General features: G+C 40.0%; 1 protein-coding gene across 3 annotated transcripts in view; it reads right to left on the bottom strand.

Moving 5' to 3' along the window:
* Positions 1-6,809, bottom strand: part of MIDEAS (mitotic deacetylase associated SANT domain protein) — a 57,427-nt gene extending 50,618 nt beyond the window's left edge. For 2 of the 3 annotated variants that reach the window (XM_074824240.1, XM_074824242.1), the window contains exon 1: positions 6,730-6,809. The gene's annotated coding sequence lies outside the window, so the exon portion shown is untranslated. Of the gene's footprint in view, positions 1-6,327; positions 6,474-6,729 lie in introns of those variants that run through there. The other variant, XM_074824241.1, reaches the window with a different exon arrangement.
* Between the last annotated feature and the right edge of the window lie 16,144 nt (positions 6,810-22,953).

Below are 22,953 nucleotides of genomic sequence, written 5' to 3'. Positions count from 1 at the left end.
CTTCATTTTGGCAATACTTTTGCCAAAGTATGGCAATACTTTTTGCCAAAGAAAGAGCATTAAAACAAAAAACCACCAAGGAGTAATTCTCATACTTCAATAGTAAAGAAGAAATGTCTTAAACATACTTTGCATTCTTGCATGTATTTAGAAAATCATGGTAACAAAGACCACTTCAATACTGAAATTAAATCAGAAAAAACGAAGCCCATAATCAAATGCAACAGTTTAGCACAATTATTTACTTGCAATAATACCCTCTGTGTGCAAAACTTTCCAAATATTCAAGGAGTGCAGCTTAAACTCTTAATAATAAGAATGGCCAATGGTACAGTAATACCTTTCAACTCCTAGCTTTCATTTATTCATTTACTTCTCCCCAGGCATCTCAACATCCCTTGGAACATCTTCATTTAAACAAATACTGTTGTAGAAAGACTACATGATTTATTCATGAAACAGACTTGAAAAAATACTTATCTTTTCTAAAAATGTGAAAAGATAATAGCTTTCCAATTAAAAAATCCAAATAAATTCATAATGTTAATTCGATATAATAAAGATATAAATATTCCAAATTTAGCACGTCTCATACAGGATAACATCTAGAGCTTGTCAAAAAAAGATTTTAAGAGAATAATTCAACGCAGAATTTTCTAAGTCACAGTATCAAACTAAACCATAGGGGCAGTCAGATTTCCCTACCAGTTTCACATACATGATTATTTGGCATCCTAAACTGTCATCACTGGAATTTCCTAAAGCAATCAGAATGCCTTACAGCTGTGGCTCTCTCTCCTCTCACCAGGAATTTGGCAGTGCTGCGATTTTGTTCTCAAATGGTACAAAACCAAATTCAAAATAGGAAAATACTTTCCTAAATTCTTCTCCACCCAAGTGTAGTAATTTTGCACAAACACAGCAAACTCTTCTTTCAGGAACCGCTCGAAAGAATGAACAATACATTATGTAGGAAGAAATAAAGCCTGAAAGTAAGACAGTTAATTGGAAACCATCCAGTCAAATGCGAAGAGTATTTTTAATGTATGGCACTTCATTTTACTTTAATTTTCACTGTGTCTAAGGTGACTATTCAGGACCAAGAATCTGAACAATTAAGAATATTATGAAACTCCAATAATAGTTGACTTCATTACTATAAAACTCTAAACAATAATGTAATTTATGACAGATTACTAAGAGACAGATGCAGGAGTTCACAGCAGACAAGGTGACAAGCATCTCAACAGGCCTACTGCCCCGCAACATGTAGCTTCAGAGAACAGATTCTAGTTTACCCATGCTGAAGGGATGCAGCCGATCTGGTAGCTGGAAGTCAACCATACAACACTGTACCACAACCAGACTGCAAAGCCAAACCAGTATTTCAAAAAGTCCAGTTAAAAGCCCTTGATAAAAAAAGACAAGAACAATCCTTGCAGTCACAAGTCATGCATGTTTTGGTCACTATAGCTCTGGAAATACCAAAAGCAGCATTATTAAAAACAATAAATTAAGATAAAACCCAAAATTTAGCATAATATTCAAGCTTGAAATAATAGTACAAACAGTAAAACAAAAAAATTTCAAGAAATTTTTAAAAAAATAAATAAACCTTCACAAACAGTACTCTAGCATCTCAAGATAAAGAAACATTTGTTCTCAGGGAAACTGAGTTATAGAATGAGAAACTTAAGGGTGTATAACAGAATAGTGTGCGTATACATTTAATTAATCTTCCCAAAATAAATGACAAGAGGATATACCAATATATATTATTGCACTATAACCTCTCCTATTAGTAAGCTATGATGGAGAAAGTCAAGCAACTGAGAACCAATTTTCATCTAAGAATATAATCTACAGTAAAGAAGAAATAAAATGTGATACTTGACTTGATTCCATTTCCTATCTCTTTATATCCCAATGCTGAACATGTAATGAATCGGTAACAATTTTAGTAAAAAGGATATTAGAACTGTTTCTCAGTTTATTACTTCAGTCATTAACAGCATTTAACTTGTTTCAATCTTTACCAATATTTAAGTCAAACTACACAGAACTTTAAAATTCAGTTTCAAAAACTAAAGACTAAAAAAGAAAGCAATGCTCCATGTTCTGCTGTAGGCCTTTCAAGATGCCTTTAAGAAAAAAAAAACAAAAAACCCACTGAAGCCTTTGTCATCACCTCCAAATCTAGCTTTTCCCAGAGTTTAACTTCTTGATCAACACCTGCTGTCAATGCAACAAGAAGCATTAATGTAATTTACTCATACATAAAAAGAACATTTTTGAAAGCTGTAAATTTCAAAGAATATCTGTAGGTCTTCCATATAAACAAATATATTACTTCAGCTGGCTTATCAGGTGGTTGTCAGTTGCACCAAATGTGATAAAAAGCATCAACACAGCCAGAAAAGCAAAGAATTAATTACCAAGATTCGTCTCTGCATCCCCATTCAATCGTTTGCTCCCGAATACTTGAATGCTGGCTGCATTCAAAATGCATACAGTCACATTTTTCCCCAGTGCGAAGCCTGTAACTTTTTCTTGTAACATTCTGTGTGCTTTTCAGTCGCTAGAATTGATCAGCAGAGCACGTGATAAGGGCTGCAGTTGGAGACCATTGAGAAACAGAAGTTACACAAAACGTTGTGAAGTGCTTATTGAACAGCCTCAAGCTGGAAACACATGCCACTTGTGCACTGGGAGCTGCTGGAGCTGCCAAGGAGCTTCCATGAGGAATGCAAGTTGCTGGTATGCAGTTACAAAAACTTAAATTATTACTTGAGCAACTACCTCCTTCAGGGACCTACATATCGCACAAGGATTTCTTGGTTTGAATGCCAAAATCACACCAAAGGCAACACGTGATTCAAAGCATGAACAACTCCCGTCTGACAGACAACTCTGTGCCACACTTCCAATTATTAGGGGAGGTCCTAATGATGATATTTCCTTGAATTAGCAGTACATCCTCCTATTTACAAATTGCTCAGTGACAACTCTTCCATTTGGAGCTGACTCATAAGCCTTGGCTTGCCTGTGCCAGAATTTGCTAGCTTTTTGGACGTGCGTTGCAAAACCTCACCACCAGAGCTCCTGCCTCCCTCACCCTCCCTTTTATGATGAACACTCAGTGTTTTATTTCTCGCTTTATGTCACTTAGAACTGCACTGCAGTAGTGCACTAGTAACTGCACTGGAGACAATATGCATATTCACGACACTTCATTTTAGCATAAATTACAATTCACTGCAACCAATACTAAGATGTTATGCAATGCCTCAGAAAAATAAGGAATACAACTGGGATTTTTTAAGAAAAGGCGAAACAACAAAACCAAATCAGCTCTTATCCCTAATACAAGTCCCTTCAACATCCTCATTCCATGACAGGTTAAAAAAGTGGCTGCTAAATGTTTACCTGAGCTCGAGGGAAAACTAGGTGAGTTTCTTGAGTAGAAACTCAAGAACTGCTAAGCATATAGAAAACACATCCACTTTTGGAAACAGGACCACGGGCTAGACAGACTCCCGTCCAGATGCCTGGCAGTCGCTCTTGTCCCCTTACATGCTGGCACATGCCCACACACACACACTGCTGCTGCTGCTACCCACCATCACCAAGGTGGCCATTGCCAAAGAAAGGCTGCAGGTCCTTGTCAGGGGCAACTTAAGGGACTGCCTGGCCGCTTGACAGAATAGCATTATGAGAGGGATGCCAGGCTTGAAAATATCTCCTGCGGTTCTGCAGGTACCACTTACAGCTGATAATACGAGTGAAAATGCAAAGGCATAAATTAACATCTGGAATGGTTATGTCGGCTCTCAAAAGGCTCGTACTGTGCTGCAGCACTCATCATTTCCTATCACCGCTACTCTCATGCGCCTGGATGGGTTAAAGGCTAGCAAGGCTACACCTCCTTTTGCTAATATGCATGCAAATGTCTATCTATGACTAATTCCACTGAGTACCACAGGACCACTCGTGGACATGAAAGTTACCTACTCCTTTGTATATAAGCCTGAAGAATCCTGCCCTAAAACAATTTTCTCCCACCATCTAGGCTGTGAAAAGCAAAAGACTTTGCATAAGGAATGCCTATATTGTTTCACTACCACAAATGATTCAAAGAATCTTTCAGCTCTGTTTCTGTTTTTCCCCAGAAGCAATTTTGACATTAAAACACCCAGTGTAACACAGATTCACAAGTCAGTCAAGATGCAAAGAACAATTAAAAGAAAAATCTACAAATAGATCATCATAGTAATGCACAGATTAATGTATCTTTGCTTATTTTGTCTTAAAATAAAATGCTCCAATAAACTTACAGAAGGATCACTGTGAGAATAAGTTTGTCAAATGATAGGCCTAGAGTTGTGGTTAATTAGCCACCTGCTAAAAAAACAACAAACCAAACATCTTCAGCACATCACTACATTCTTCATAAACAAAGCTACATACATTTTAAATTAAGCATTTAGTTGACAACCTGAGAAAACTACCAATAATAAGATTATCAGTGTGTTCAACTAAAATAATATTTTCTAGTTGAACACCAAGAAATTTTAAAGCAGCTTTCCATTTTTACAGTACTTTCTATCACCATACCCAAAACACTTTACAAGCCTTCACAGCATTAAGACATCAGCAATGACGGTTAAAGGTAACATTTCTAGAAAACTGTCTTTAATCTCAGAAAGGCCAATTTCTGAGTACCAGGTCTGAAATCTTTTGGATCTGGTATTTCATGAATTCCAAGTACTTCCAGAACTAAACAGATAAAAATTACAGGTAACCAGCGTCTCTGAAAAACAAATCTTAGGTACCTTAAGTTGTATCCACAAGAATTTCGGCATAATTTTGATGGTCCTTCAAAGTCTTAGTTAAAAGACTTGCTAACACAGTCTCAAGTAGCACACTCCCAATGCCTTGTCCTATCCCTCAGCCAATGCTGCCTGCAAGATCACCGAGCAAGATGCAACTCACCTACAGTTTCAACAGCATGCTCAAAACTTATGTCTAGTCTAGCACTCCTTTCAACCTCTTAATTTTTTGTGGCCTGACACAGAAACTCTCCCCGGTGCTCTGCTCTCCACTTCCAAGCAAGCTAGCTGAACTGCAGTTGCTTATTTTTACACAGGCGTTTTTCCCACATAAGAAATTAAACCAGAGCAAGAATTACACTAAACCTGCAGGACTGTTAGCAGACCTGCCTGATTTTCACCTGCTGCATAATCACTTCAGAAACATGAACCCACAGATTCAACGAGCTTTCCATTTCTTCTGTGATTTCAGAGACTATTGGTGGCGTTTCTGCTGAGTATTTCAGGTCTGACTTCTACGATCAGCCTCGCTCCACTTCTCCTTTCCCCTCCCCTGCTAATTCTTCGGTGAAGTCCAAGAGGAACGTCGCAGTTGAACGCAGAACACATTCTCTTTTCAGCATTTGCAATGCAAAAAAAAAGGTTTTGTTCGGTACAGAAATCTTGCACAATAGCCTGTGTATACGTATTCGGTCCAACAATGCTGTCCTATGCAATCACTCTGTAATTACACACAGTCATAAAGCTGCTGCTGTTGCTGCTTGGAACTGCAGTCTCGCCCTCTAAACAACCTACTATCAGTCTCCGCATTAGGACATTTCTTTTCTCTCTTCCCCTCCCTTAACTGCTTACGGCTTGCTCCAGCATAGACGGCCTGCACACTGCACTCAAAACATGTAGTCAGGGTGAAATCAAAGTATTATAAAAAAGAAGCTGTTTTAAAGAGGATTCCAAGTAAATCTCTGTTAAGCAAAGAGAGTATTTCTCTAATTCTGCACGATGCAACCACACAAGACTTTACAAACCAAAAATAAATCCTGCTTATGCCTGTTCAAAAAAAAAAAAAAACCCGTAAGTATTATATAAGACTCACATACGTGCGTGGGTGTATTGTCAGCTTTTACTGGTAAACTGCAAAGAATCAGTCCTTTGCAGCTGCTGCCAGAGAAAGAGCTGCACATTTGAGAGCACGGGATTTTGAGAAATTATCTAATAAATTCTTCCCCGCACGCCCCCCCCCCGCCCCCCCCCTCCACTGCGTAAATCCAGGCAGAGAAACCCAGCCCCTGCCAGCCGCGGCTGCCTGCGCGCTGAGGAGCGGCGGAGCTGCGCAGCTGCGCTGCGCTCCCCCGCAGCCCTCCGCACACGCGGAGCGGCCCCAGCAAGCAAAAGGAAAAGCCCCCCTCAAAAAAAAAATACCAAAACCCCAAAACCACTCAACCCCAACCCGCGCTCCCAGCCCCCCCCCCCCCCAAAATCCCATCGGCGGGCTGCTCACCCGGACACAGATACATCCTTAACGCGCGGCTGCAGTCAGGCAGCAGCGGAGTGACCCCCTCCGCAGCCCGCGTAACGATTCACGGTAAAGCAGGAGGAAACGGTTGGGCAGCCGAGCCTGGCCCCCCGCCGCAGGGCTGCCCCGGCGCCCAGCCAGCCGCCCCCGTCACCTCCACAGGTACTTCTCCTCCTCATCCTGCACCCAGCACCCACAAACAAAGCATACACCCCCGCCCCCACAAACAAACAAACAAAAAAAAGCCCCCAGGAAAGACACCCCCTTGTCCAAAATGGCAGGAAAACGGAAGCAAATCGTGCGGGGGGGGAAGAAAAAAAAAAAAAAAAAACACCACACAACTAAACCCGCGGAAAACAGGGGAGGGAAGAAAACGTGCTTGCTCACCTGCGAAGCGAGGCACGGACGGCGGCGGGCGCCCGCGGAGCGGCAAGGAGCAAAGCGGGGGAAAAAGAAGAAGGAGTTGGGGGAGGGGGGGGGGGGGAACCACCAAACTTTGTTTCTTTCTCTCCGGGACTCAGGGAAAGCGTCACTTCCTAGTGCGGTAAGTGGGGAGGCTCCCGGGCCCAGGCTCCTCAACTCCTCCTCCTCCCGCCTTCCTCCTCCTCCCTCCCCCCCTCCCCTCAGCGTCTCCTCCTGGCACCAGGCTGGCCCCCCTGCCCTTTTTCACAGATCTTGGCTTGACCTTCTGCGCTTGGCTTCGGCTGCTGCTTGCAGGGAAGGAGGGGAAATCCCCAACGAGTAAGGGGCGGGGAGAGAGTTTGCAGCACTGATTTGGCAGCCAAGCCCTGCAAAATTCTGTCGCGTTCAACACCGGGCAAAACTCTCCGGTTTGGTGCCCCGAGTTCAGTGCCGGCCTCCCCAGCCTGATCAGGCCTCGTAGCCCTTCTCTCTAAAGAAAAACTAAAAGCTTTTTGTTTTTAAGGAACCACTTGTACCAGAGGAAAGCATGGTTTTCTGTGTCCGCCTTTTTTCACAGCTTTTTCTGAAGAAAAAGTGGAAAAACAGGGAAGGGAGAAAGGATTTGTATTAGATACAAATCCTCAGGTCATCTCTGTACTGTTGGCTTTTTACCAAACACCTAAAATTTATTTCCACAAGAAAGCTGAAATTTACTTTCACAAGAACACATACTGCTGAGGTGTCTAAAAATGTTCAGTTCGTCTACTGGAATATGGCTTCCTCTGTTGCCTTGGTGTGCGAATAAAAAACACAGTGTGCTGGCAAATGCAGGCGCGCTACTCCTCTTAAGGCAGGAAATAAAGAAGCTGCTTCGTCATTGCTCCCCCTGTAGATTGCTCTAATACTCCAGTTCACAATCAACAAAACTTTCAGAATATAAAATGACATTTAGACAGCGTTCACAGATTAGACTCTCATTCAGTGAAACATGGCAAGCAACATGAAAATGCCAAACATTCTTCCCCAACATGCATGTTGCCACGTGTTTACCTTCATCCAGGCTCAGATCTTTCAGTACACACATTACCGTAGCTTTTTTTTTTTTTTTTTCCAGAACAGCAGGGCAGTTTCCCTTCTAACATGTATTGCTTTACAGAGTGAAATATAGAAGTAATTTTTGCACTGCTCACTCTAGTTTGCATTTCTTTCACAATAGTTCCTGGCTTCTAAGCAGAACTTTTTACCAGGGAAGCTCAAGATGAGTGGAAACAGGAGCCCAGAGAAGTGACTTACCCATGACTACAGAATGTATCTGATGCATAACCAGGTTTCTCTGATGAGTCCCAGGTCAGTAGTCTAATTACCACACCCAATCTTTTCCTGTCACGGTGCAGAGAACAAGTGAGACACATGGAGGTGAAGAGCAAAATAGTAGCCACAGGTAGTACTGGTAAAGTTTTTTTTTTCTTTCACAACCAAAGGTATCATTTGATGCAACACTGTCTCGATTGGACATTCATGGCAAACTCTTCTATAGTACCATTAGTGCATTTGCTTTTCTAAATTCCTGAATAGACAGGAGCAATAGGTCAATAACTATTTAAATCAATACAGAAAGAATATTCACAGCTGTTCACAAACTACCTAAGATGTAAAGAAAGCTTAAATAACTGAACATATAACGACTAAAACTGAAGTCAAAGGCATACAAAGGCAAACATTAGTTTAATTTGCCCTAAAGACCAAAAAGACAGATTCCATTAACTGGATTGTTTCCTTCTCTGTTATGTTAGGCAATCAGTGCCTCCCATGAAGCACATCAGATATTGATAAGGTTGAAATGCTTATCTCAATTTTCATTGGGCAAAAAAACCCAAACCAAACCAAAACACCACTCTATGACTAAATCCTGTTGTAACAGCAAAGTGTAGCTCTTCCTTTCAGCCAGAACAAACGCTTGTTGTACTTCACCTGTTTGGAGTTTGGGAAGCAAAATGATGAGCAGCGCCTCATGTTTCACAATACATAATCACGTACAAGCAGCAGACAATGGCAGAAACATCATCTGGCTACAGAAGCTAACATTGCGCAGACCGGGGAGTATGCTTTCTACCCTTGTCTAGGAGACATTTTAACATTGTTTGTTTTCAATAGTTGTCTCCCAAATAACGTATAAGGTAGACAGGAATCCTTCCTTACTGAGCCAAAGACGACATAGTAACCGCAAGGACAAAGCTGAAACACACTGTAAGATGCAACATCTATAGGAAAGGATGGTACTTCCTTCCTAAACATACCCAATGGGATAAGAACAAAAATGGGCAAGGCCGTAGGTACACCAGCCAGTTTATAGGTCTGAAATAGAAGCAGCACACTTCAAAGGCAGCATGGCATGAGGAGTGTTTATAGCGCTATACACTACTGTTTATCTTACTGAGCAATAAACAGTTTTATGAAGTGTTTTGTAAAGATTTTGCCATTATGCACTCTTCAATTGTTTCTCTGTTCCTCATGTTACAGTCCTTACATCTCCTCCAGAACTAGCCACCATAATTTTCTTCCTTGCTGTAGCAGCTTTTGCTATGCTTTTTTATTTTTTTCTCTTTTTCTCAGCATGTGCTGAGACTGCATGCACGCTGCACTTCCATCAGTTTTACAGTAACAAAATTTAATACACATATATTCCTTGTCATGTCATTATTTTATTACTACACTGAAGAAGGAGATTGGAAGATTTCCTAGCTATCACTATATAAAAATCTTAGGCTTCTTTGGCTTGTACAGACACATCTGGTGCTGTAACAACATCGGTGCATATCATTAATAAACTGGATTGCACTGAGTCAGAATTTGGATTAAAGCCTGTGCTTTGCATACTTAGGTTGGCGGGACTGGGACCTGCGCTCAGTAGGTGGCACTCTGTTCACCAAGCCAAAGCAGAGCCAATGCCCCTTCCTCTCTCTGGCCGTCATGAGTGGAACTAGTACTCCAGCATTATGGGAGACAATATGGAGCTATTAGTTCTCCCTGAAATTAAGTATAAAATGAAGGCCCTAATCACTGTAGCTAGTAAGAAAATAATTACTCTCTGTAATAGAAGTTGCAGATTCCAATAAACCTAAAACTTCCATCTCAATCACACTGAAATTTCCTCTAAAATTTCCATTGGATGTGATATTTTTCTTTAAAACTGAATGACAGCATAAACCAGTAATGCATAGCTACAGTGTTCATCCCACAAATATATTCAATGCTCAAGGGCAGGGCTGCCTCTAGACAAGCTAGAGAATGGACTGACAGGAACCACATCAAGTCCAACACAGACTAGCGCAAAGCCCTGCACTTTAGCTGGACTAACCTTTTGCCATCGCACAGGCTGGGACCCACAGGCAACTCAGCACCATGAATAAGATCTGGGGGTCCTGGTGGACAGTGGAGTGAACACCAGCCAGCAGTGAAGGCTCACAGCATCCTGGGCTGTATAAAGAAAAGCACAGCTAGGTCAAGGGAAATAACCATTCCTCTTCATTCATCATTTGTTAGTCTGCATCTGGAATACTGTGTCCAGTTTTGAACACCCCAGTACAAGAAAGATGTTGATAAACTTAAATCAGTAGAAAGCCAAGATGGTCAGAGGCTGGAACAGACGTCCTCTGTGAGGAGAGACTGAGGGAAATTGGGCTTGTCTCATGTGGAAAGGAGAACAGGTAGGAGAGATTTAATACCAGCCTTCCAGTAGCTACAAGGCTAGATCTTTACCTAAAAGAGCAGGCAAACCCAGGCTCCTCATCGAGGCGCACAGTGGGAGAAAGACAATGGTCATGACTTGAAACAATAGCTGTTCCAACCAGCTAGTGAGGATAGTGAAGCAATGCAACAGGTTGCCACAAGAGGCTGTGAAATTTCCTTTCTTGCAAGTTTCCAACACCCGACTAAGAAAGCCCTGAGCAAGGTGGTCTAAATTCAGTGTTGACCCTGCTTTGATCAGGAGGTTGAACAGGTGACCTCCCAAAATCCCCTCCAACCTGAGTGATTCTATAATTCACGAAGCAAATCCCTTATCTCACATAAGAGGAGGGAAATTAAATGATAGTAAAATAGTTTGAAAAAATTTTATAGGAAATACAAGTGATTGTACATGTTTCAGGTTGGTTGGGCTTTAGTTTTGAGGTTGTGAATTTAAAAGACCATCAGCATAAATACAAAGAAACCCATTCCCTCATAGTCAGCATTTTTCAGCTGCATTATTACAGGAGAAAATGCTTATAAAAATGCTTTTTTTCTTTTTATACAAGATTAATTACTCCTTACTACAGAGAAATTTGAAATTCCCCAATATCAATATCCCATCATTGTTAGAATTAAAATGAAACACTCAAGATGTTACATTTGAAATATTCTAGGGTACAACTTCTCTTGGGAAACTTGATGCAGTCAGATAGAATGTTTGGAAAGAAGGGATTTGCCTTTTTTAAAAGAGTTTGCAGAAAGAAAAAAAAGGATCTTGCATATTTATTTTACTCTTCATATCTGAGTTTAAAATTAAAACACTGAATTTGCTTTACTAACTTGAGCAAGATTCAGTTTCTTTGATCAACTTGGGGAAAAATACATGTGTTTATTTATAGAGCATGTGTGCATAAATACATATGTACACACACACACACATACACACACTAAGTGTCGTGAACTGGCTTCCTGAGAACCAGGATGAGACCTTGTTACATGAGGGAGAGGGAGGGACACTGTGGTTGAGAGAAGAAACCACATGTTTAAAAAAAAAAAGTTACTCACATTGCTTAAACACTACTGAAAGCAGCTCAGACACCATGGTGAGAAAGACAGTGTAAGAATCTATGAAGTACGGAATTATATGGCATGCTGAAAACCAGGACTGCTGAAACGTTCTTCCTAATTTTGCTAGGTTGTATAGCCTTAAACACACTTTGCAGTCCTTTCTGCATTTACTGTAACTTTTCCCAGAATCCCACATTTTTTGTTTGTTTTACAAACAATAGTCCCTGGTAACATTATTCATTGTTTACAACTGAAGCTAAGTGGTGAGTTGAAGGCCACAGGGAGGTTCAATAGCTGAGCTCTGGTTAGCTCCAAATGCTCAAGTCCACATGTGAATTCATCTATCACATTATACTTTTCCTGTATTTTAGGAGCTCAGTCTACAGATTGTAGTAAACTACAACATGTCCTCTCATCTAACTGTCACTAATGTACACGTACAATTATAGGACACCAAATGTTTCGTGCTGCTCAATTGACTGAACAGTGGCACAAGTCCTTCTGAAAATTAGGTTCAAATTACCTTAAGCAAGATGATTTAAAAAAAATAAAAAACAAAACATGAAATAAGACAATTTTCAAAAAGCTGGCTATAAACTGCCTCTGATTATTTCTTAAATATTTAGAGATTATATTTTCCTACCTACTGTACGAGAGGAACTCTTAGAAAAGGAACTAATGGATATATGTAGTATTCTATTTTAGAACTCTGAAAAAGTAAAGCACTGTAAATTCCTTAGCTCTATGAATTATTATTAATATACATACCTTGGAAAAAGCTCTCAACAAGATCAAGAATACTTCAGATCAGTAGAAATACTCCTGAAATACATGGTGGGCAATAAGTATCAAAAACTGGTGGGCATATGCGTATTTTTAATTCTAATACATCTTTTTAATGCTATAATCACAAAACAGTTTGATGGCCACTATTATAACAGATTTCAACAAACCTTTCTAGAATTTACCTCTCATTATGCAAGCGTGCAACATCTTTAAAAGGAATACACTTTACTACTGTGGGTGTGCATATATGTAATTTCCAAAACCTTAAGGTTTTGGAAGTTCGTAGACCTGCTTTCAGGAGCACTTACATCATTTTCTGCACCACATTGGTTTCACAGTGAATGCTTTACAAAATATGAGAGTAGTTCTACAGTTTCTGTGAAATTCATATGTAACACTGTCTAGAAATCAAATGGATGGGTTTTATTTTTGGTAATAAATACTCTGATTAAGGCTTAAGTGGATGACTGTTGGGGAGCACCATGGGCTGGGGCTGCTCCCCAAGGGCCCAGGGTCAGGAGCCAAGGAGATTCCCAAGGTTGGCTGGGCAGGGCCTTCACCAGCTGGGGCTGGTCCCACTGTCACCCCCAGTGAGGAAGCAGGACAGGCCAGGGGGCAGCCCCAAACCCAGGGCTCGGGCACCCCCATGGGGATGAGTCAGGGCTGAAGTTAAGCTGGGAAGACAAGTTCACGGGTCAGGATCAAGTGTCAGGTACATGCATGGCTGCGATGTAGCTGCAGTGTAGCTTGGGCAGGGCCACATGCAAGAGCCTCAGCTTAAAGCAGCTCCCAAGCAAATATGGCAGAAGCCCCCACTGAGGCTTGGTTTTGCAGGTAACTTCCACTAAGGCTTCTTCTGTCTCTTTTTCCCCAAAACAACCAGCTGTGCTTTCTTTAAGTTGGCTTTGACCCCAGGCAGAGAAACCCCCTAGAAGCACTCAGAGTCCCAACAACAACAAACCAACAAGAAAAAGAAATACTGAGAGCATTTACTGCAGAGTAATACTCACAGCTTGATTGAATTTAGTGTAATAACAGAAATAAAGACTGAAGTTTGAAACAATAAGCTGCAATATTTTTCTGTCTTTATATAACATTAATGCTACATACTAGGAATTATTTTTACAGACGACAACCTAGGCTGTTCCTTTAATAGTCTGAGTAGACCAATTTCTTATTGAAGCACGGAGTAGTTAATGAATTTGATCATTAGTCTATTTAACACTCAAGTGCTTTGGTTCAACTTATATTTCATTTTCACATACACTATATTCCTCACAGGTACACCAATGTGAAGGCAATGCTCTCTCTTTCTGCTTTGTATGGAAAATACAGTCAACATTCAGCTCTAAGATTCTGAGGGATTCTCATTTATGCAGGAAGTCACAGGCTGTATACCACCTGAATAGTTCCCACACTGTCCAGCCCACTAACAGCAACCGTCAGATCAGAAGAATCATTTAACTGTTTGTCCCAGCTACTGACTAGGACTAATGACAACTGGAATAAAAAAGCAATCCTGAAGTTTCATGCTAAGAATGTCTTTGCACACATGCCTTCCCCAGCAGCACTGAGTAGAGAAAACAGAAATGCAACTGAGTTATGGAAGTCCTTAGTATTTCTGTTCTTTCAAATGTGTCATCTAAAATGTAATGATTTTTCAAATTATACAAATGCTAATGCATTCGGAAATCTAAATTTTCAATGGTTTATGGTGGAAAACCAAAAGCTTTCAGTTCCTTACTGCATTTTTTTAAAAAAAGCATTTCTACTGTCAAGCATCATTAAAAATCTTGCTGAAAAAAATCTATTTAATCTATCCATTGCACATGAAAAAAATCCCCAAATAATGAAGAAACACAGGCACAGATGATAATTTTCTAATAGTTTACATAAATATAACAGATCATGCCCACAAAAATAAGACTATTAACATCAAGAATAACTAATGCTGCATGGTATATAAATATCTGCAGGATTTGGAGCTTTGTTCAATATTTCTATTAGGTATATTTTTATGTACAATATTTATGTATATACGTACATATCTAGAAGAACATCCTTAAAGTCATATCTTATGGAGAACATCAACTAGGAACTCCTTCTGAGCTTCAGTAGCTGATATATTACAAGTAGCAATCTCAAAGCCCATTTCAAATCATTTGACACTGGCAATCATTCAAGGAGCTTTCAGCCCAAACAGGCTTTACTGACACTGACTCAGTACCATTGCACTTAAATTGAAACATATGCAGTATAAATCTGGGGGCAGAGGCGGAATCAAAAAGCAAGTATTCACTAACATCAGGCTCCATAGGTAGCATATGGTACTCTGTGTCTCATGGGGACTGTGGGAATGCAATGGAAGATTGGCGAGGAGGATTGTAAACACGCTCAAGTGACTTGCAGCTGGGGTGTCAAAAAACACATATATCATACTAATTGTTGTTCAGCTCTGTGTGCTTGTCGGGTAGAATGTCTGTGTTTAGATAACACAGGCCTGTGAGAGACTTGGAGGCACCTTATTGAACATCCTTGAGATGCCTGCCCTGCTGTGGGAAAGATCAAAGCACAGTGGAAAACTGCCTGCGAAAATCCCTGATATATACAGGCAAAAGCAGCAGTTGCAAGATCTTTTCTTTCTTTTTTCACCTCTTTCTTGCTTGCAAGAACTGAGCTCCGTGGTGCCTGCATCCCCACTTGCGTGCCTCTGCCCGAGTGCTGCTGCGGAGATCTCCTGAGTCACAAGGTAACGAGCATAAATTTACTCTGCGTTTCATCCGTGGTTTTGTGGCTGTTCCTGCATCCTGCCTGTGTCAGCTCAGACAGGGACTTCTTCCTATTCCATCTCATAAATAAATTCTAGAAGGGGCAGGGGATATAAATCAATCACAGAGGGAGACACCAACATTGTATAAATAAGATCCATATGACAGGCATGTACCAAATACAAAGGATAATCCAGAACCACATAATTATGCACCTTGATGACCTTATCTGTCCCTCTGCTTCTTAATCCTTCTGCCTGTGCTGGCAGTTTGCATTGGTGCAAATCAGGCTGCAGAGCTTTTTCTGTCATCACCATTACACTGCAGTGTAATTGGTGAATTGCTGTGCAGTTTTTATTCTTCTCGGATTCACAAGCAAGTTACATCATATTGATTTTCATGCCTGAACTCCAGAAGTATTTTGGCAGTCCTCCAAGCTGCCTTCCAATGCCAATTTGTGTCCCATCCCAACTGGCTGGTCTGTTTATCTCTGAACATTCCTTAATTCTGTTATAAAGAACATAGCATGTTTGATAATACAGAAAATTAATTCAGTTCCTCTCTATGTTTATCGGTACAATCTCATAACGGAATTTCCCCTCTTTTCCTCGCCCCCCCCCCCCCCCCCTTTTTTTTTTAGAAACTTGGGGCATTTATTTTTTCTTGTCAATGGAACCTTAAAAAGGCTCATGCTCGAAGTACAATGTACAACTAGAGCTATTTTTCAAAATCTACATAGGGCACAAAATGCAATTTCAAAGCGCTAGCCCTGGCTAGGATGTGATGTTCCAAGGCAGGAATGCTTCCCACATATGGATGTGGTTATATTATTATATTGTCCACTGAGCGCTTGAACTACCAGAAATACACTAAAAATGCTCAACAAAACCCCTTACCTTCATGGCTGTCACAAGATTGATAGCCTGAAGAAAATGGGGAGCAGCAATTGCAACAGGCTGCAAGGACGTCTTTTATCAACACATCTCAGCCATTTTGCATGTACTCTTAAAACCCTGCCCTTTCCACAAACTACGCAGGATCTTCCCCCCCTTGCAAATGCATGCTGCTCCCTTACCTCCCCCTCTACTCCTGCAGTCTTCTCTAGCTCCTTGAAGCCACAGTGGACTGAGAAAGCAAAGGAAATGAGCTGGAGGAGGCTACTGTAACCAAGACCTACAGTAGAACAGACACTGGAATACACATGATCTACAAAAGCAACTACCGAAAAGGTATTCAAATACCAAGCAACACCACTTGCTCTAGCATTATATATCTGCTGGATTTACCGTAGCCTCTGTTTATAGGTACTTGTAAGTTAGCTTCTTCGGTCTTTCCTCACATATATGAGAGGCATCCTCGAATATCCCCAATACAATACAATACAATACTTCAATACAATATTGCAATACAAAAGCAATCACTACCTTGGCCTCAGTAAGATCTCATCCCCACAGAAAATGCTCTAAACATGCTTATGTTGTCTTTGTGGTGCCACTCTAACGAGAAACAGCAGGAATCCACCATGCTTAAGGCAGGGAGTAGCAAATCCACTGTCCGCTAGACATCATTGTGGAATCATGACATTGGGCTTTATAGATCAAAGTACATCAGAGACAAGATGGAGAAAACTTACCACTTAGAGTCTCTCAGGAAGTGGTTCAGGAAATTCTCACCCGATGACTTCTGGGGGAAAACCAGTCCGATTAAAAAACAAACAAACAAACCAACCACAGACAGCCCTCAAACTGCCTGTTATCATGAAACGAACTATGAAAGTAAGGAAAAAGTTGCAAGATGCAGATTGGCTAATGAGCAGAAGACATTATCAAAGGTTCAAAGCAACACAGAAGACAAGGAAGAAGACTTCCTAACAACAAAACACTGTCACAATTCACTATGAAAGGTGACTTTCTAATTGCAGGGTGGAGCTTTGCTGTGCAGGAGGCACACAGAGAAATCAATAGGGACATACAGAATTAGATAATGGAGTTAAATAGGAGCATATTTTTGGAAAGCGTTGTTTGTAAAACTTGCAGCTCTCTCCTACTGCATGCACCTCAGTCTTAGAGTTATCAGCTATGGTTCAAATATCACCAGCAGACCCTCAGCCACAATTCTTCCAGTCTGTTCTAGAGAACCACATCCTGTGTTCATTTTTCTGACACTCAAATAAAATTCTGTCATGTCGTTTCAGCTTCCAACAAGTAGTGGTGGGAACTGTGAGAAAAGGCTAATTGTAGAAATTACCTAACAAGTTCACTCGGAGAGCTCCTTGATTTGTAGACCTGATCTCTCAACTTAGTTATGTATTACTAATAACATTTATAATTAAAATATACATGTTTGCCAGAATTATGATATAGCCTATTTATTCCTGTCATTTAGCATTCACCATTCTATTTAAAATTAATGCAATTTGCAGTGTTTGCCTAAGCCAGTACCCACTAAGTGACCTAGAGGACTATCCTGTTAGTACTGTGTTGCATGGCACACCACAGAAAGCCACACAAAGAACTAAGAAAGGCATCCAAACAAGATCTCATTTCCTCAGTAAAAGTACAAACGATCTCCCCAAAATGCCCTCAGAGACTGTCATTTAGATAGTCTCATCTACCGCTCAGAAATGGCAGAAAGCCTCTTCACTACCTCCCAGTTACGCTGGGTAAAACACAGCATGAAATTGCAATCGGAAGCAGGTTTTGCTTAGTTGCCTCAGACCTTCCAGTTACCAATTGTCGATCAGCCTCTAGAAGACAACCCTCACTGTTATCCTACAGTTGCTTAGCTGAGAGTCAAAACAGTTGTCATCTAAGTTTCATATGTCCAACAAATATTTTATCACCCGTAATAACAAGGGCAAGCACAGCCTCCTAGAATACAGTCACTGACACCATTAATTCCTTCCAGGCCAGTTGTGCTTACGAATCCCTCTTCTTTTCCTTAGAGGAAACAGGTGAAAGTCTTTGCAAATTCTCATCTCCAGGCCAGTGGAATACAACAGCTGATTTGCTGATATCAAAGTTGTTAATAATTGACTGATAACAACCAAGTGCTGTAAATCTCCAGAAGGGAATGTCCACATGCTGAATAGATGAGAAGCATTCTACTAATATCCAGCAGCTCTGAAACAAGCCCTGCACAGAGCTCCAAAAATATGCCTTTGGTTATCTTGAGACTTTGCAAGTCTACACAGTCCTCTTTCGCAAACCAGTAGTTGCTTTTCAGAAATAGCACTGCATAAACATGATGCCAGTGCAAGAAAAGTTCCTCCTCATTCACTTTCCTCCTTGCTCACACCTGCCTTTATCCACCTTTTGTCAGCTTCCATCTTTCATCCACATCCCAAACGTGTTTTTCCACAAACACATAGGTTGAAACCCACAAGATGGGACTTTTCAATTCTATTTGATCAAGGATTAGCATACCAAGAAGGAATACAAGGAAGCTATACTACGTGTAACTTCACACAGCCCCGAATACATGCCTCACACGAACAATTTTTTTCTGATTCTAGAAGATCTGTTTCTCTTTGTGCTTCTGTTAGCCATTAGTACTAGCTCTTCTAGCATTAGGATGCATAAACAAGAAAACAGGGCAGTTTTACAATGATTCTGAATTTCAAGTATGAAAAAGAACAGAAATATGATGCAGTATTCTATGAATATTAGGATTTCCCCATGCAGCACAGTCTATCACTCACTGCTGCCTTCTGCTCTGGTGCAGCAACCAGTAGCATTTTCAGCAAATGAAGCTCATATGTTTTCTGTCCTCAGTTTAGACAGAAACACTTGTCCTGACCATTTGCTGCCAGCAATTTTAAACCAAAGAAACATAACTTAGCATTACTGTAAGTATGACTGTGCAAAGATCATTGTGTTCTGAATAAGTCATTTGTGATCACATTTCTTCCTTCCCTCTATTTTTCAGGATGATATAATAACTTGTATCTAAATTACACATTTAGTTTCCTTTTCACTAAGTGTTCCCATTTCCATTCACATAAGCTACGAAACAAGAAAAAAATAAGGGAATCGCTTACATTTAACAACTTTCCAATCTTGCAATATTTTTCAGACAAAGTGGAGAAAACAGCAGTAAGAAGCAATACTTTCAAGGTTATTGGTATTCTTCATTTAAAAGCCCTTCAATCTTTCCTGTTTTGATTTATAATTAGCATTACAAAGCATGTACAACAACTACAGGCCATGACAACAAAATTAAAATTGAAACTTTTCAGTGGTGTCTACAATAGATGAGTGGTGATGCTCTATATTAAATCAGGAAAATTCAAGTTATTTTTGTTCTGATACAGACATGCATGACAATCTCAGAGTATGAAACATAAATCATACTTATATTAGTACCTCACTGGTTGCAGATTTCTGAAGGAGTATTAGTGAAACTACTTTTTTGTATAACTGGGAGATACCATTAAATGGAAATGGCACACAGAGCAATAAAGAAATTTCCTACGGATATGTATGCTTATCTAGCAGTGTGGTTCTAAAACAGAAGTTCCTAATTTCCTCAACTGTTCTGCAGTAAAAAATGGAAGATGTGATCCTGATATGATGCTGCATAGCGGCAGGATAGTTTTCACCTACAATATGCTCAGGTCATTTATAAACATTAAATAAGTAGCTATACCAAAATGTAACTTCACCATACTTAATAATATAAAAGTTACTAGAACATCACCTGAACCTTTTTGATTTAAGAAACCGTCACAAACTAAAGACAACAGGAAAATCAATCTCTGCAGCAAGCACTTCAGTATTTTCTTTCTTCTCTTAAGGATGACAAAAAAGCACAGACAGAAAAGGAAGCAAAATTACGAGTAAAATGATGATCAAACAGCAGTAATCACTATCAGATTAGAATGATAACATATTGTGCTCTCTTTTCATGGATTTAAATGGTTTTACAAAATACCAAACAGTTAAAGATCAGGCCCAACAACATTTATGTAAAAGCCTTTTAACCCCGTGTTTTCCTTATGAAAGTCAGATATCAAGGTATGTTATTAACACTTTACTAACAAAATAAGTTATTTACCTTAAAATGAATGTGATTCTTCAAGATGTGCCCTAAAGATAGTCTTCTGTGTTAATATATATCAAAACCAGTGGTTTTGACTATTCCATTTATTCTGTTTATTATATGTTTATATCTGTTTCATTACTATCACAAAAATTTTAAGCAGCAGAGCAAATCCAAATCCTACATATGACTTTAGCCAGTCAGAATCCAGATGAAAGTTTTGAAACAATGACAAAGGTAGGTGGGTTGGAGCATTCCCAAGCATTAAGCATCAGAAAAACAAGTTACTGTAAAAAGCAGCAATTGCTTCTTATCTGTATACTTACCTGTACAGATGAAGCCCACTTTGTGATTAGCTAGCAATTAGCATCAGAAGGCATTAGTCTCATATGTCAGCTAAGTGGCCACCTGCAAAACTTTCCCACAAATACCTCTGCCTCAAGGTAATGCCCAGTCCATCAGGGATACATTGTGGGTTTGTTTCTTTTTACAAAACAGGCTGTGCATGAATAAAAACTGCAAGAGCAGAAACAATTCAGAAGTGGATGGCATAACTTGAGTTGAATGATAACTTGCTTTCCCCAGCTGCCTACCCCTTCCAACATTTTCAGCCAACAGGGAGTTGAGCTGCTCGCAAATCGGCTTTAAACTGCACTCTACAGCATGGTGTCACTCTGACATAAAGTCAGCCGAATAGATCAGTTCAACCTCAGCAGCTGTCTCAAGCTAAAATTTTTCAGTTCATATATTGGATTACTTACACTGATTCAAATAGTCATTGCAAATGTCTATAATGACCTAACGTGTTACTGTCCTCTGCTGAAGTTAGTGCACCCACAGCTTAGCTGGCAGAATGAATCATCTGCAAGCTCTTAAAACATTTCATGTAAAGATATGTGGATCAGCTCAAATTACACTCAGCAGCACTTCAGGCTGTTAGCTGACATTGCATCGGGTGAACAAGGGAGCTTTCTCATTGTCTGTCCTCCTGGCTCAGCAACGAGGGCAAGAAACTTAACTGAAGACTAGTAAGCCGTTTAGAAAACCCAAAATATAAAGTCTACCACAGATGATTTTGCAATATTTTTTCTCACTGCAATTTGTACAAGTGAACTGGTTTTGTTACCCAAGCATGTGCAGAGATACCACTCACTGAGTTCTTCCATAAGGCAGTTTTATCAAGGGAGAAGGCACACCTTTTCTCAAGATACCTTCAGCAACATTTCATCAATTCTCTGAATAGTTTCAAAAATGTTTCTCTACCTTTCTGTACCCTTAGAAAAATGCTTCCCTACAGCAGAAGATGACATCTTATTTTCCTATTGTGTAAGAGACTTACTATATCAAAAAGATTTAAATGGTGTTGGATTTGAGTGATCTAACTGATCATTCCTATCCACAGAATCCATGAAGGATGTTTCTTGAGAGACCTCACAGACCACTTTGCACCCTACACAGAGAGACTAAAGAATCTGGTGTCATTCAGAGCTCATGCATATCCCAGAGGATTCTGATGGCCAAAACACAGCTGCACTTCAGCTACATCTGTTGTATTCATCTATACAGATTTAAAAAGAGTACTTATTATAGTGACATTAATTAAAAATAACAAAGAATTAGCACTCATCTGCCAAGATTGTGAGTTATCTGTGAACATATAAGTGTTTAAAGGTGAATTATTATCACATACTCTCATCAATATGACCCATGAGCCCAGCAAATCTTGGAAAACAAACAGGATTACTTTGCGCTTTAAAAACATTTAAGCCTCACAGTACAGGCAGAATATGTAAGGTTTATTGTTTCCATATTAAGGTCAGGTAAACAAGAATAAAAAGATGGAGTCAGCTAACAGACAATCAATCTTACAGAAGAAAAAAAAACAAAAAACCCTCCAGACTTTGATTTTTGAGTTCTATCTATTGTTATTGGCTTCACTACAATTGATGGCAATATGATTGTCACCACTCTGAACAGGTAACTGTTTCACTTTTACACTCTGTCCAAGTTTACACATGATTTCTGGGAGCTAATGGCTTTGTATCCATGAGCCTTTTTTTTTGTTTCCCTTTTTGTTCTAAAAGGATCAAATGGGATGAAGTCTTTTTAATCCCCATGAAAGGGCTCAAACAAATTAATTTCTAACAATTATTAAGACTAAACTGTGATGTGATGTATGGAAGCTTTGCTTGTGTTTTGCTTCATTTGTTTCTCAAGGACTCCTGACTCCTCAACTGTTTCCTTAGGTCTTTTTGTCTATTTAGGCAAAATTGAAATGCTCGTTAGGCTCCCTATGTAAATCACTGATAGCAGACTCAAGGCCCTCAGTGGACACTTGGGCAACTCCTAGAATGAGATAAGGGGGGTTCGAACAAAGAGACACAGAGACCCTATTATAGGGAAACTGATTTTGCTGACTTAGGAGGGAGACACCTGGACTTCACTTCACAGCGCATGCTCTGGAAAGAGGGTCAACTAGCAAACAGTGAAGAAGACTACTTCCTCCCCCGACCACCAAAGACCCTCACCCTATTTTCACTACACATGCCCAACTATGCAAATGAATTCTGGGAACTCATTATCATAAGACACCCCTTTCTATGCAATCTAATGAATATGTATGATTTGTGTGTATGTAAACTGATGTCCCTTACTAATTCGTGGGAGCCCTTATGGTGGAGAATCCCCAGGGCAACCCCAGTGCTGCTAATAAAAGAATACCTGCTTAACAGTTATATTGGATTCTGACTGTTAATTTTTTTGTTTCACCACCATGTGGCCAAGAAATGGTTTTGTTTCTTCAAATTTGCCTGGAAGT

This window comes from Strix aluco, chromosome 4 (genome assembly GCF_031877795.1).
Source record: "Strix aluco isolate bStrAlu1 chromosome 4, bStrAlu1.hap1, whole genome shotgun sequence".
In the NCBI taxonomy this organism is placed as follows: Eukaryota; Metazoa; Chordata; class Aves; order Strigiformes; family Strigidae; genus Strix; species Strix aluco.
The sequence above is the reverse complement of the archived record's forward strand: the minus strand, read 5'-3'. Positions and strand labels throughout refer to the sequence as shown.